Source organism: Lepisma saccharinum, chromosome 18 (genome assembly GCF_977018435.1).
Source record: "Lepisma saccharinum chromosome 18, izLepSacc3.1, whole genome shotgun sequence".
In the NCBI taxonomy this organism is placed as follows: domain Eukaryota; kingdom Metazoa; phylum Arthropoda; class Insecta; order Zygentoma; family Lepismatidae; genus Lepisma; species Lepisma saccharinum.
Genome location: NC_139246.1, coordinates 724506 through 740739, shown reverse-complemented (window position 1 = coordinate 740739; position 16234 = coordinate 724506). Strand labels below are relative to the sequence as shown.

The 16234-nt window shown below is 39.9% G+C and overlaps 1 protein-coding gene across 4 annotated transcripts in view; it reads left to right on the top strand.

Annotated features, from left to right (window-relative positions):
- LOC146002326 (uncharacterized) overlaps positions 1-16234 on the top strand; it is a 220921-nt gene that overhangs the window by 196495 nt on the left and 8192 nt on the right. The window lies entirely within an intron of this gene.

Genomic DNA, 16234 nt, shown 5'->3' with positions numbered 1-16234 from the left:
AGGCCAGTGTGGCCAGGCCAGCAGATAAAAATCTGTAAGAATCAAGAAATCTTATGTGAATAGGAACACCATCAACTTTAATTATTTTGCTAATAGATATATATTTTTCATCATTTTCAGCTAAAATATTTAAATTCTGCTTGTCAAACCCCTCGTACCTGATCAGATGATGGAAATCATAATTGGATGCTCCATGGCAAAATATGGGGATAAATCTTGGTCTCTTGATCTTAATATTACAGCTATTACACAGGGCCATTAAGAATTTACCATCTGCATGAGAATGGTGATGAACCTTGATATTTGTATCTGAAAATTCAGAATCACATACCGGGCATTTTTCTGCATTGTTGAAATCTTCAATCTGTTTCTCTGTTAAAGGCAACATAGGTTTTGATATTAATAAGATGTTAGATGCTATGTCACGGCACACATTTTCTATTCTATGTGCAAATTCTTTGATGGCATTTGGTCCCATGTATGAATCTTTTTTAGTAACAACACCATTCTGTACAACCACATAACAAAAGCTGGAAGGTTCATGTTGCTGGTACGGTGTAGTTGAAGATTCTTCGGGATCTGGGCTACAGAATGCAAGAGGTTTGAGGTTCGATTCGAAATCACAGACAATATGTGCTGGGTGTTCCAACAAGGCTTCATATTTTTTGAATTTGCAATTTTCACTTGGATTGGGCATCACCATATGAACAGGTTTATGGTTGCCACAGTATTTCAGATGCTCAATTAACTTGTTTTTGGCAATTTCTGCATTTTTTTCACGAACCCCATTTACCATTTTTTGACCATCAAATACAGTTAAGCATCTTCTGCACAACTTAAATATTGTATGAGTTTTGTCTAGTTGTGTTCTCACTAAAGCTTGAAGATTATGTATTAGAGTGTAATGATATGTGCCATCCCCTTCAATTAAAAGCAGATCAATCGGAACAGCAGATTCATCATCAATTGTACTGATTCTGAGAGGATCTATCAAGCAATTGCCAGTGGAACAAGTAAATACATTAATAGATAATTGTTTGCCATTGATGTGCCTGGCCCTTTTTTCAAATTTATCAATATTCTGAACAGACATTGGATATTCTAAACCCTCCATTGCATCGTCAAAATCATGTTCATGTTGTTTGTAATAACTTATTCTCTCAGGATGCCTTGAAACTAGAAACAAAGCAGCTAATATACACCACAGAAAACATTTCTGGTCGGTATTTTCTATATTAACCACAGCTCTTCTGTTTTTGATATTAGCAGGTAATGGCAGATATGTAGATCCTTGTAATGGAGTAAATTCAGAAATATTAACATATAACTTGTGTGATGAACCGCATAGGCTCCATCCTGACTCTTTTGCCGCAAATTCAGAGTGTTTGATATTCAGTTGATTTATCAAGCTGCTTATTATTTTGTCTGAATTTGTATTTGAATATACAGGTACAGTTTCTGTTAAGTGGGGATGTGTAAATTTTGTGCCATTTGGCTTCTTATATTGTACAAACAATTTGAGGGAGAGCTTATAAGAGCCATTTTGTGCATTAAGAATTGCCTGCAGATTAGAATTTATACTATTCAAGAAATTCTCAATGCCACATCTTGGCTCTGATACAAACCGGTGATCCCTTAATTGGCCGTTAAAACTGCTACGGATAGGTTCATGGCGTGGCTGCTTTGCTGCTCTGGCATTAAGAGGTGCTTCGTGCTTTCTTTTCAGACCAGATGTAGATGGTTGAGGGGGCAATGTTGATGACTGTGCAGAGCAAGTATTTTTATGTGTATATGTGAAATATTCCATGTTATATTTTCTATTGCATTTGGGGCAAATTTTTGTGGGAGTTCTGCATTTGTCCGGGTTACAAATCTTTTGGTGCTTGGCCCAATTGGGGCTGGATATATTTTTATTGCATTGATTACAATGTTTTTGATTCGGCATTTTTGTTGTTGTTTATTATATACAATTTCCTGGGATTCAAATCAAAACTTTATACTGGATAAAAATATCAGTTGGGTTCAGCACTGTGCTTTGTGTGTGTGTATGTGTTTATGTGTGTATACACTTAATATTTTTGGCTTTGGTATTTATATACAATTTCCTGGGATTCAAATCTAATCTCTATACTGGATCAGTTGAGTTCAGTACAGACAAAAAAACTGCATAGCTCTATGTCAATTGGTTCTTGAGTTTTGTATTTAGGAACCACTTTGGCCCCCCTGCCAAAAATTGGCTTTTATTGTATCAGTGTATATTGTCTCTATGACCTTACTTAGGTTATTCCGCCAAATTATATGCTTCAAGTCTCCTATACTTTGGCGGAGCCTGTTCAGGTTCTGCCCCCCACTTAATGCACAACATGATGCAATAGAAGTGGACCGGGAAGTAAATATGTATGGATGTTGGTGGGTAGGTATGTTGGGGTGGGTTGGGGGTGCATTCAGAAACATGAGCTATTCTCTAACATTTTTGCCGAAGTACTTTCTTCTGAGCGTTTTTCTGCTGAGCGTACATGCAATCCATACCGCAGCGCCTCCCCAGCGAGGCGAGCGGAATTGTCTGGAACTAATCAATTTTGTAAAGGATCGCTGCTCCAAATATTGATAGACACGCCGGTGCTGGGCTCGAAATGAACTGCTCGCAGTGCTGTTGCTTCAAGTGCCGCTCCGCGGGAATCTGAGAAACTCCCCCGAATATTGATCCGTGTAGAGGAGCTGCGCCATGGCCAATTCCTCTACACAGAAAATGCAAAATATCCCAGTTTCAATTCAATCCATTTATCTGAATTGAAGAAACCAACAATTCACATATCCCCATACCGCCGTATCTTGTTCTATTGGTACCTCTTTTGCTGGTGTGCAATTTTCTTGAAGAGGCAATTTTATTGAACAAACCTAATAGAACAAGATACGGCGGTATGAGAAATATGTAAATTAAAGATATTTTAGTAATATACGACGTCTTAAGAAAGGCATTTTCAGCTCCAAAGTACTTTGTTTATTGCTTATTACCACTCCCTATTACTGGCAAAAGAAGTTAAAAATATCGACATAATGAAAAAAATGGACTTGTTCGCAAGTGTTCACCGAGTTCAGACATTTGCACATAGATGGCCCCTGTTGTTGTTGCTTATCAAATATATATATTGAAAAAAATTGACTTGTTCCCAAGTATTCACCGAGTTCAGACATTTGCACATAGATGGGCCTGTTGTTGTTGCTTATCAAATATATATTACATTGTTATAAGAATTACATTGTTTTAATATTAGATAAACAAATTGAGCCTGGTGCCCAATTGAACTTAAACCAGAAATAAATATGTGTGTGTGTGTGTGTGTGTGTGTATGTGTGTCTTGGCCTAGTTTTAAGTGTGGCCACAAGAGGGGCTTATTTTTAACAAATTTATGGACAACAATCTCACAGAAGTACCTTTTATAAGTGTAGCCTCATCAATCTGAGGGGGTCATACTTTCTGAGAAATTCCCGAGGGCATTTTTTACAAAAATCTTAAATTAGGCGGGGTTCCACACTTGAGCAAAAAGCTCATATGGGCATGTTGAGCTAGTTTTAAGTATAGCAAATCTGCATGAGAGGGGGTTCATACTTTCTCGGGTTTATAGTAGTATCAATACAACTACTATTTTTATTATTCCTTGAATACTTAAAAAGATGGAATAATGATATAAAGATAAAATAATATATTTATTATCTAGTTTATGTGTACTTAAGATCACCACATTTGTATAAAAAACCAACCAAAGAAATTTATGTCAAATAGATAAAGAATTGAATATTTATTGAATAATAATATTATGGATATTGTCATAAGTAGTGGTGTGCATAAATCTTCTTTGATATTGTCCTTCAAAGTAGTGTGATTCCAATATAATAACACATGTCTTCCAAGATCATAGGAAATAGTATAATTGTAGTACAACAAAAGCTAAAAAGTACATTTTCATTATTTTATTCAAGTACTTGGCAAGTCTTTAGACGCTGTGGTCCGCCTCCCCCTCCCCCCTTACCTAAATACGTCCTTGAACACAGTTATATTACTCAACATGAAATAACGTGGAAATGATGGTTGCGTGGCTCTGTTATTCAAGTCTTGTCTTGCCTACTTCCGGCTCAACGATTGGCTTCCGGAAGAGGCTTAACAATGGATTTGTCCTTAATGCTTGACTAAGCTTCCACCTTTATTCTCGCCCCCACTGGCAGTTTCCATTCTGATTTCACAGCTACCTAGTCATAGGAAATGTAAAAATTATAGCCCAGTAAATGAAGGACCGAGAATTGTGTCGAGCTGAAATAATTTATAAAAAGCTAATTTTTTCAGGGTTTGCTCTTTGTTATTTCCCAAATGAAATCCCAAAAGTCCCCTAAAATCCCACGTGCGCATCACCTCCAAAATGGCGGACAAAGATGGCGGCCGGGCTCTCAACACATGTTGTCCTTTTTTCTTTAATAACTTTCGATAATTTAAAGCTAAGCCATTCCTGTTTTCACTATTTTACACAAGAAATGTTGGAGAATTAGATTATGTATTAAAATATCCTGAAAATACGTATTTAACGATACTAACAACAAAAATGTTACTTTATTATTTCCATACAATTTCATTTCTCCACCTTTAAATATAAATATGTATAAAATCATTATAATAGTTACAAAAATACCATAATTAATGAAAAATAATCAATTTTTTATTGCATGAGTGGGACATGCATATTTTACTATTCACTAAAACTCACAAAACAATAGATATTAATTTCTCTATAATGCTCTTTTGTTTATATAGGTGCAGAGAGATATGTGTGTAACTAACTAACTCTTTAGCCTTCTTAAACCCGAAGGTTTATGGCTGCAGCAACACAAGCCTTCCATCTGTCCCTATCCTGGGCAAAATCAACCCAATCTTTTCCATCCTTATCGATTTCCTTTAGGTCCATCTCATAGTTATCCCTCCATCTTCGTCTTGGCCTTCCTACAGGTCTGTTATCATCAGGCTGCCCAACAAGAATCCTGTAAACTCTTCTTTCCTCCCATTCGTGACACATGGCCTGCCCAATATTAATTACAATAATTACAAAAATTACACTGTCACTGCCAGTGCCTAATAGACCCACCAAGTGAATTTTGCTGCGTATGTACGTTACATGTATGTTTTATGTACGGAAATATTTGGAACGCCCAAGGGACAATGTAATTTTTCATTTTTTAATGAAAATGTTCACAGTTGAAAAATCGAAAACCAGAGGTGGTGGGCCCGACAGTCCCCCTTGGGTAATTTCAAGTTAAAATCATTTCCTAGGGATGTTACAGCCAGGCCCATACCCAGAATGTTTTTTAGGGAGGGGCCAGATCCGAAGATGTAGAACAAAGAGAAGGGCCGGAAAAATGCGAGTAAATTGATTTAGGTTATTATACGTCACTTTCTGCTACTTTTGACTAATCGCGATGATGGGATGAGTGATGATATTACAACAGATTTGGTGGGTTAGTAACGGTCCGTTCCAGGATTTTGCCAGGGAAGCTAGGGGAATTTATGAGCCAAGAGCTCGACCTAACATTACCTGGTCTTGTTTACCCGTTGCAGTTACCAATGATCAGATACTTAATTTCTTCATCTTGCAGATGAGGGAAACAAATATAGATTTTAGCATATTTAATTAATAAAGACATAAACCTAACACACTTACACAAGAAAAAGGATACACTTGTTACACATGTAAACAGAAACTTCTCTCCAATTGGCACTTATCGCCACACACGACTTTATACTCGCAGCACAATACTGTCCCGGGTTCGATTGATTGATTGATTGATTTAGTTTATTTTACTTCGCGTTTTATGCCTCTTGGCTAATTTGCGAAGATGGGGATGAGTGATGAAATGATGAAATTGATGAATGGACATTCACAAACAACCAAGCCCGACCGGGATTCGAACCCGGGACCCTTGGCGTCGCAGCGCGATGTGCTAACCACTTTTTTTTTTATTTCCTTTACTATTTACATCTGATTATAACAAACTTTTCATGATTACTATACAGGTTTTACATACTAGGATATATTACATTTAGAAAATTCGCATAGACATTGTTCTTTTTGTTTGCCGACATATTTTGAAATGTGTGCCTTAAATAATGCACAAATTGTTCATGAAAGTCAACTTGCTGATAAGTAGAGGCAAACCAAGCATATTGCCCCAGTAACCACAATACACTGTTCTGTTTCTTTTTAGGGAAATAACTAAAATTGGGAAACAGAAGATGATCAATTGTAATATTCTTCTCATTGGTACGACAGATGACACTTACGAGTTTCGCAACATATTTCCATGACGTAGCGGTTATTAAGCATTCACTGAGCTTATGCACTAAACTATCAGGCACGTTACATATTAAACATAATGATGAATCTGCCATGTGCAGATCATAGAGTTTCACTCGAGTCAGCAGTATTTGATGCACTATAACGAACCACGCCGATCGTATTCTTGTTGCGAGATGCCTCGCATGTATATTTTTCCACACCACAGGCCAACGACCTTCCGGGTGTCTTGCAACGATCTTAACAGCCTGTTGAGACGCTACACGCATTCTTCTGTATATGTGCGACACCACTGGAACAGGCAGGGTAGGAGTTTGTAACAAGCCATAGCAAATCTCTACTAAGGTATCACGGAGGTACCTAAGGTTGGGGGGGAGGTTAGTCACGTTTATGGGGGGATCCAACTGTATATGGGCCAAGCAGTCTCGAAGAACATGACTTGTAAGGCTATCAGGGCTCTGAATCATCGTCTCTATGTCCGCTTGAATGCGGAGCGCCTGGCTTTTGTGGTGCACGTGTGCAAGATTCAAGCCTCCCCCAGCATTATCTAAACACAAGGTCTCGTGATTTACACGTAACAACTGCCCATTCCAAACAAACCAGTTCACTGCACTTTTCAGCTTTGTTACATCCAGCATTCGCATCGGAAGTATTTTGGCTATAAACCACACTTTCGAAAGAGCATACACATTAACAAACGTGACTCGTGATTGCAAGCTAATGTTTCGAAACTTATTAATTTGTAGCACTGCTTTTACACTCCCAATCACTCGATCATAATTTACTTGTATCATTCCTTGCAAAGAAGGCGTAAATACTACACCAAGTATTTTTACAATGTTTACAACAGGGAAGTGTTGAACTGGTGTGTGTGGTGGAGAATTATTTAAAAACATCAAACACGATTTCTTTACATTTATGTGAAGGCCTGAATACACCCCAAATTCCGTCGTTAGTTTATGAACCGTGTCCACATCAACAGGTGACTGAACCAAAATGCTGACATCATCCGCATAAGCTAAAACTTTTAGCGACTTTGACAGAATAGTTATTCCTTGTAACCGTGCTTCCAAAGAGGCAAGCAGGGGACTTAGGGAAATACAAAAAGCCAACATGGATAAGGGATCTCCCTGTCGGACACCTGTGACAATGCTAAGCGATTTTGTCAGAAACCCATTAAGCTGTATTTTCGATTCAGCATTGTTATATAGCCCTTGCAGTGCTGAGAGAAAATTCCCCCGTATGCCCCTTTTGTGGAAAACATGAAACATATAATTATGGTTCAGCGAATCAAATGCACGTTCGAAGTCCAAAGCTAAAATCGCTTGATCCTTTAAATTTTTCTTATTAAGATTACTGGTAACCACTTCACGCAGCGTTTGCAACACTGCATAAATGTTTTTATTTTCACCATATACATATTTCATGTCCCCCACCAAGTTGCTTGAGTACGGCATTAAACGTGCAAGCATACATCGTGTGAAAATTTTATAGTCGTTGCACAGGAGTGTAATGGGGCGATAATGAGTGATCTCTGTCGGCTTTGCACATTTCGGTACTAATACTATAATACCTGTCTTGGAAGTCTTGCCCATTTTATGTTGCTGAAAGGCCGCGTTGACCCACTCAGTTAAAGTCTGCCCCACTAGCGTCCAAAATGTTTGAAAGAAGCATGTAGGAAGCCCATCCACACCAGGGGCGGAGAAAGGCTTTGCCGCTTTCACCGCTTTATATACTTCTTCGAATGTGAAATCCTCATCAAGCTTAGTTCTATCATCATCGGAAAGTACTTCCGTAACTGCATCCACAACAGAATCATAATTTGAATTGGCAGGTTGGTGCTGCGAAAACATCCGAACATAATGCTCATATATTGTACGTTGTATGTCCTTAGGTGCTATGATTTTATTACCCGCTCCATCTGCGAGTTCAGTAATGAGTTTCCGTTGTGCATTTTGTCGTTCTTGTATCACGTGACTAATCGACACCGCTTCTTCAGGGTCAAACTGAGGCAGTCGACTTCGAATTTTTGCACCCATACGTTTGTGGGCGGTCATATTTAAGAGTATTGCTTGTATACGTTTAATTTCCGTACGAACCGGTCGTCCTGCCGATGCTTCTTCTATTAATTCACGCAACACACGATAATAAAAGTGATATTTATTATTCCAGTCACGAGACTTCTCTTTACAGAATGATATACAGAAACGTTTAACTGCCGGTTTTAGGATTTCATCCCACCACCGAAGGATGTCAGTACGTCGAAGGCGATGCGTCTCCCAAAATCTCCATTGCTCATGAAATGCTCGTTTAAATTCCTCAACAGACAAAATGGACGTATTCATTTTCCAATACCCATATCCCCTAGGCACTAAGGGAAGATCAATGTTAATTGCCATTATCACCGCCAGGTGGTCCGAAAAACATGTAGGGGTGAGAGAAATCGAAGTAACTTTCTGACGCAGTGCCGGGGTAACATAGAACCGGTCTAGCCGGGACGCACAATTGTCTCTAATATAAGTATACCCCTGCTTATCAAAATATTTATCTGTCCAAACGTCCACCAATTTAAAACCAGACACCAATTTTTGGAGGGAATTAGATGTTGCAAAACCAGGACGTTGATCTTGTGGAAGCAAGACGCAATTGAAGTCGCCGCCACAAATGATATGTTCCTTTACACCTTGCAGTTCAGCCGCCACATCTGTCGCAAAAAAATTGTTCCTCTGTGATCTCTGATTTGTACCTGATGGGGCATATATATTGCATATCCAAACATTTGCCACTTTCGCACATATAATTCTCCCCTTAGGATGACACACAACGTTAGTGATGGGCACCGTATTTTTCACGAGAAGCGCAGTCCCCGTTGCCTGACAATTTGCATTATTATATACTACTATAGATGGGGGCAGTTCAAAATTTATCACTTGAACTTCCTGGAGAAAGGCTATATCGAGAGACGACTGGATAAAAAAGTCACCCAGCGCCCCTTGTTTATTCCTGTTTTGTAGTTTGTTAATGTTAATCGTGCCTATTCTGAGTGTTGTAAACATATTTATTGTAATCGTCTTACATGTTATCAGGACGCTGTATCCCCCTTATTGCCAAGGCTCTCCTTGTAACCATTATACCCGACATTTACACCACAATACAATAAGACCAATAGATGACAAAAGTACCACATCAAGTAAATGGAACAGAGTGGTACAAATCGTTGATCTTCTTTACAAAAAGAAGAAACTTATATATACAAAAAAAAATATATACTCGATCACTCTATCATACCTATCAGTCCCCTATCAAAAGCCCTTCTTATAACCACAATCATTACACTCTTACAAAAATTACTTAACCTCCTCAACATTACTACTCTGGCCACGAAATCAGTTTGGGAAAATTTAGTACTATTAACACTGTTACCTTTAGGTACATTGCCTAATTTTTTTTTCTAACTAACCTGTTTATAATCATGTTTAGTGTTGTCAGTATCCACTCCACTCTCTCGAAGAATATTATAGAATGTACACCTGCAGTATTTTTCTTCTTTTTTTCTATGACGCACACGACAAATAACTTTGGATACTACACTAGGGGTGGTCACTCCTTCCTTTCTTCTGTTAGTGCAGATACCCATGGGTGTGGACTCAGGACTCCCCAGATACCTGTGGATGTTGAGGCAGAGCTCCCCCGGGTTTTTTCTTCTTGCTTATTGGCGGGACGAATCGTGGTCTGGATCACTTGTGTCTTGAAGAGCGTCGTTGTCCTTTATCCGTGTTAATTGCCGGAAATTCATCCTCTGTTTTCGATTCATCCCCGGATCCACCTTCTGTGCCGGTGTCTACTTTCTGGAATTCTATCTTCTTGTCTGCTTCATTTCCGAGTTGTGAGGGAATTCCTGAGGTGTGTTGTACCTTGTCATGTCCATCTAGTGTTGTTAAGGGGTTGGAGTTGGAGCTGGAAGGTTGGCTACTCTCTTCATTTTCACCTACACTTTCACCTTGTTGTTCGTTATGTATTTTGTCTTTTTCGGTGCTCTTCTTTTGGCTTGGGTCGTTTGGTGTTAACTGTGTTTGATGCTCTGGATCCGTAGCGGGTGTCTCTATTGTTTCATTCGTGAAATGGGGGTTGGATCTATGGCAATTGACCTCTTCTCTTGATGTTGTATTCGAGTTTTGGGGTCTTGTCAGTACTGGAAGTACTGTAGGTTGGGATACCATAGGGGTCGTTCCAGTGGTCAAATTAACAGGGACTCGTCCAGTTCTATTAACGCGGGGTCGTACGTACTTGACCAGAATAAGTTACCCAGTATCTGTCTCCTTGTATGGTAATGTACGAAGGGATTGCTTTCCGCAGGGCCATTTTAAACACAATGCGCCCCGTTCGTGTTCTATAAATATGTTCTTCTGAATACCTCTCTTCCTTTACGTTCAGCACTTCACCGTATTCACTAATTACATTACAAATCGCATCGTGGCTTACTTCGTCTGGCACTACATGCACACTTACAAAAACACTCTGCTGATCTGCCCATTCCACATCTATTTTATGCCGTCCGTCTGCATCATAATAGGGCACTTCGGCTCCATAATCATTTAATAATCGCTCACCCACAACTTTCGTTACAAATTTCACAAATACACAGTTTCGATAGTAATCAATTTCAAAACTTTGAACTTGGTTCGATGTCACACCGTACGTGTTATGAAACCACTTATGTAAATCCAGCGAAGTAGGTCTAGATTTTACACTACGAAAAATAAATTTCAACGTATTTTGTCTCTGTACCGGCATGTTTGTCTTCCTTCTAGTCTTTCTCACTTAGCATGTACGTACTCCAAAACAGAGCTTGCTCAATTCAACTCAAGAGTATTTTGCCTTACCTGCCACACGGAAAACAGCGAACGCGAAAACACGATCTGCACGCGGCCGCGTGTGCAGTTAGACTCTAACCACTCGGCCACAGGGTCGGGCTGTCCCGGGTTCGAACTCTCTCGCACACACTATAGAGTATAGGTTACTGGCGCACTCTCGTGTTCTTAACGCATACTGTCCGTAACAAATCTTGGCGGGTAATCTCTATTTCAAGTCTCGTCACACACTGTGCTCTCTTCAAAACTATTTCCCCACAACTGTAGCTTTTGGTGGATCACGTGTCCCCCTGGCCCAATGAGATTGTCCGGCGTTGTTTAGACTAAACTGTGGGAACATCATCTCCTGGTCATTCTCTGGATCCTCCAGTTTCTGCCCCATGTTAGCTGAATTAGTTCAGCGACGATGGGCAGTGTCCAGTCGAAGGGTACAGGGCTCATTTGTCAACCGAAATGAATTATGGGGGCCAGAACCCCCCCCCCCTCCCTGGCCATCACGTTATTCAGAAAATAACTTTTTTCTACAATTTTATAATGGGAAATTTCTCATCCTTGTATCAATATCCAAATGTAACGAGGTAAAATATATGTATGATATTTTATATTCGCAAATATATTCTGATAGTAGCTACGTAGAGTCCAACAATTCAACTTTGATTATTTCCTTCATGCAGTGCGATGAACATTGAACGGGAAGGAAATGGCTCAATCATTTTCCGTCCTTTCAAATTTCATGTAATAAATTTGATAAATCTCAGTATCCTCTACTATTTCACACCTTTCGCAGAGGAAACCAACGAATAAGGCCAACAATAAAGTTTCACTGTTTTTCTACTCAGTCAATCACTCTGTAGAGATATTTTTTCTTTTTCCCAAAAATCAAAATGCCTAATATACTGCTTACCATCCTTCACAACTCCTGCCTGAAACAATTCTTCCAAATCAGGAACAGACCTTCCGTTTCGGATTGTTTACACTTTTTTCGTAAATTCCGAAAATCCCTTCTCCAGTATGTCTCCCGATCCCCCTATTTTATCACTTCACAGCACCGACAAACAATAGAGATCCTGTAATGTAAATAATATGAACGAAACACTCGTTGCAAATTTCACACGACAGAAGAAAGCAAAAGTCATCAACCTCCCACGGTACGTTGTGTCCGGTCCGCTATGCCCGAAAACCACGCGTTCTTGTGGACGAATGAATCGGAGTTGCCAGTCGACAAAGTATTTTGTAGAAGGGAGATAATTAAGGACAAGTAGAAAATACGTTAGCATACATCTCAGAACACTTCAAAAGCTAAACTACCGTACATCACTTTGCAATGTCTGGCGGGAGGGGGGGGGGCTCATTCTAATCCCATTGTAAGCATTGTGTTTTATTATGTTTTTCTTTTATCATTCATTCATATCGTTGGGTCAACAATCAACACCCATGCTATGGAACTCAAAGGAAATGTTGATCCCGAAAGGAGATAAACAGATACTCTCATACTCTGAGAATTGTACGAAACTTGCAATTTGTTCACATATTTTTCCCTCGACACAGTGACATTCCATTCTGGTCCTCACCTCCCTACACGAAAAAAAACTTGCTAGTGTAACTTTAACCTCACATAAATATTTTATATGTGATAGTTTACGCGTATCTTAAATTTGATCTTCCACCACTACATATTCTTGCCCTCCTGTCTGATTCCTGTATCACTTTTTATAATGTATTTTTATTGCAACCCAACAGTGATCTATCTACGCGTGGCTGCTAAATGCTAGTAAGCTAAGCATTCCAGAAAAAAAAAATGTTGACTACTGTCAACACTGCATACGCTGTCAAAATTTTGGGTACCCTCGATTCTTAGAACCAGGAAAGAAGTGGGAGAGAGGGTAGGCGCGGGCAGACCCAAACACGTGGTCGGGGCTGATATGAGCCAATGGGGTTACCTTCCGAATTTCTAGGGTACCAACAGCGTCTTTCTACGGAAATCGGCAGGAACGCGGATCGGGTGGGTGCCGAAGTCACAATCGGGATCATTCGGGACTGCCTTCAGGAAGGCAGCAGCGTGTTCGTGCGGAAATCGGAATTCCTTGCAGTGGAACTGCTTTCGGAGCGATAATTGTTGAATTTTCATGTTCGGGGAAGACGAAAAAATGTTTATTTTTTCTTACTGTGTTGTGGGTACGCAGTGCGTACCTTGCGTATCCTGAATGCACGCCGCTGGTATAGATCGACCACAAGGAAAGACACCTTGGGACGAGAAGTCCCCGCGCAGCTTTCCCTTCTTCCCTCCACCTCGGGCAATAAGGAAGCATGGTCCACTCTCCCCCTCCCCTACTCGCGGGAGTAGGGTGCACAGGAGTCTCGGGTCTGCGCAGGTTGTTTTGCTTGTGGTTCCACGATAGGGTAAAGTTCCCCCCCTGCATATAGCGCCGTGCCATGAAGGCACATTTAAGGGATGTGATTAGCACCACGCTCCGGCCGACTTTATCCTCCAATGTTAGCCCCAGGCTAGATGAGCCACAGAGCTGCTTTATGCGGGGACAAGGCCGGAAACATCCCAACCTTAGATCACCCCGGGCGGGAATAGAACCCGGGTCTTCCACGTGGAAGCCAGACGCACTACAGACTAAACCACCGTGGGATCATCCTATTAAGAGACAAGGTCGGAAAAATTCCCACCTGAGATCGGAATCGATGTACATATACATACATTTCATATGATCTTAATTCCAACTGACAGTTTAGATTTGCATAAGAGGACATAATGTGAGAAAAACCTTGCAGACAGGGTGAGATTTTTAATGAAAAGCGAAAGAAAATCGATGTAATATTATAAAAATACAAATATGCATTTCACTTGCTTATATAAACATTCAATTTGTCATTTAATATAATACTCGTACACCCAACGGAAAAATTACCAGTATATCTGCTGTCCTTGAATTGTACTGTGTTTATATTAATATTTTATGTAAAGCATTATATAAGTAGTACCTCTCTATATTTGGCTTTGTACGTGGTGGTTCAGATCTGAATCATTTAGTGTAAAGATAATACGTTGTACACTGGGATCCATGAGTATTACCGTGTAAATTGTCCATGACTATTTTCATTATTTTTCTCTTACATCCTGTGTGTTTTTTAAGCGATGTATTTTTATGTATGCTGGTGCGGAAGTTGTCAGCAGCTTGTTTTGAGTTTTCTTTTAATTCTTGAATATAGTGCACGAACATGGTGATGCACAATTTGCACGGTAATACCACAGACAAATGTATTAGGCAGACATTGATCTCAGGCAGCAAACTGGTGCGTTTCTAAAAGAGCGCCTGCAAGAAGTTCGTATATCCTCCGCTTGGAGGCGCCCGCTTTCACTTCTGGTCAAACTCGCAAATTTCAAGCAACTGGGGAACGTGACCTCACGGGAGGCAGGTGCGCGAGACGTGTGTTTGCGAAGAATCTGTCCCACGGGCCATGGCATCAGTGTTGCCAGGTCTACTGATTTCCCAGGAGATTTTCTGATTTTCAGCACGATCTACTGAACTTACATTCCAAGATCAATCCACAGATAATGTGATAAGCGCCTAGCTTTACCATTCCTTGCAAACACACATCCCGCGGAGTGTCTCCGTGAAGTCCCGTTCCCCAGTTGCTTGAAATTTACCAGCGCCATCTGCTGTTTGCAAGTTTGACCAGAAGTGAAAGCGGGCACCTCCAAGCGGAGGATATACGAACTTCTTGCAGGCGCTCCTTTAAAAACCTACCAGTTTGCTGCCTGAGATCAATGTCTGCCTAATACATTTGTCTGTGGTAATACTCATGGATCCCACTGTACATTGTAATATTTGAAATATTGTATTCATATAGGCTATTTTTATACAAGAAAGTCTGATATTTTATGTTACTCTTTTCAATCTAACTTGTATTATTATGATTTGTTGTTTTCGTAACTGTACTTTCTGTTGTGTACATTTACTTTAACGTTGACATGTTTCATATTTACATTTCTGCAACTTCAAGAATATTTCTTGTCATTAAATCATGTGAAATTACAAACTCAAAGCAGAAAATGTAGAACACTGAAATTGAGCATTCGCTTTTTGTGTTCAAATAAATCAATCAAAAGTCGAATTCACATCACCATTTTAATTCAGACAGTTTTCCATTGAAACGTCAATAAGCAGAGAACAACGTCTGGTTCACATCAACAGAATTCCTTAAAACAACAATGAAAAAAGAATAAACAGCGGTGAACAATTTGCCTACAGATAACCTTTGTCGTCGACTGTACGATAGAGGAAAAAATATTTATTGGTGCATCCATGGATGATATCAAAGTGATCGTTTTTCCTTGTTTATTCCTGGTCGAACTCACCAGTTTGTGTCCTTGAATGAAATCAGATGTTGCATGATCTATCTCTCAATGGACAAGGAAGGAAGTTCGGACAGCAAGGACGAATCGCCCACGAGTAGAACAAGGAAGTGGAGGGCTTTATACACATTGTATGACTCGGGCAGAAATATGTCGCCAGTTGTAAATGTGACTGAAATGACGCTTATCCTGTCAACCCAAGGACGTCGTTAAGGGGGGCCTGGAGGGGCATTGTTATCCGAAGCTTCGTGGTTACCCAAAATTTTCTGTGGCTTACAGGAAATGTTAGTTTAAAATTTAAAAAAAATATTTCTTTAGAAAACTTTACCAAAAAAATCACAATCGTTTTCATCACTACTATAGCACGCGAGAAGTTGCCGCATCTATAAATTTGATAATACCGGGTGTTTCATAAATACTTGAGGGGTTACAAATATTTATTGCACGTTAGTGAAACCAGTCTAGAACGAACGAGTAACTCAAACAGTTCTTGTACACCTACAAATGTTCAATGTTGTGCACCACGGGTGACACGGAACACATCGATATGACATTCTACGTCTTGCCACACTCGCATGAACATGGGCCTGTCGATAGTGTCGATCGCTTCGACGATACGCTCCCTTAGGGCTGCGATATCCATGCGGAGACGAATACCC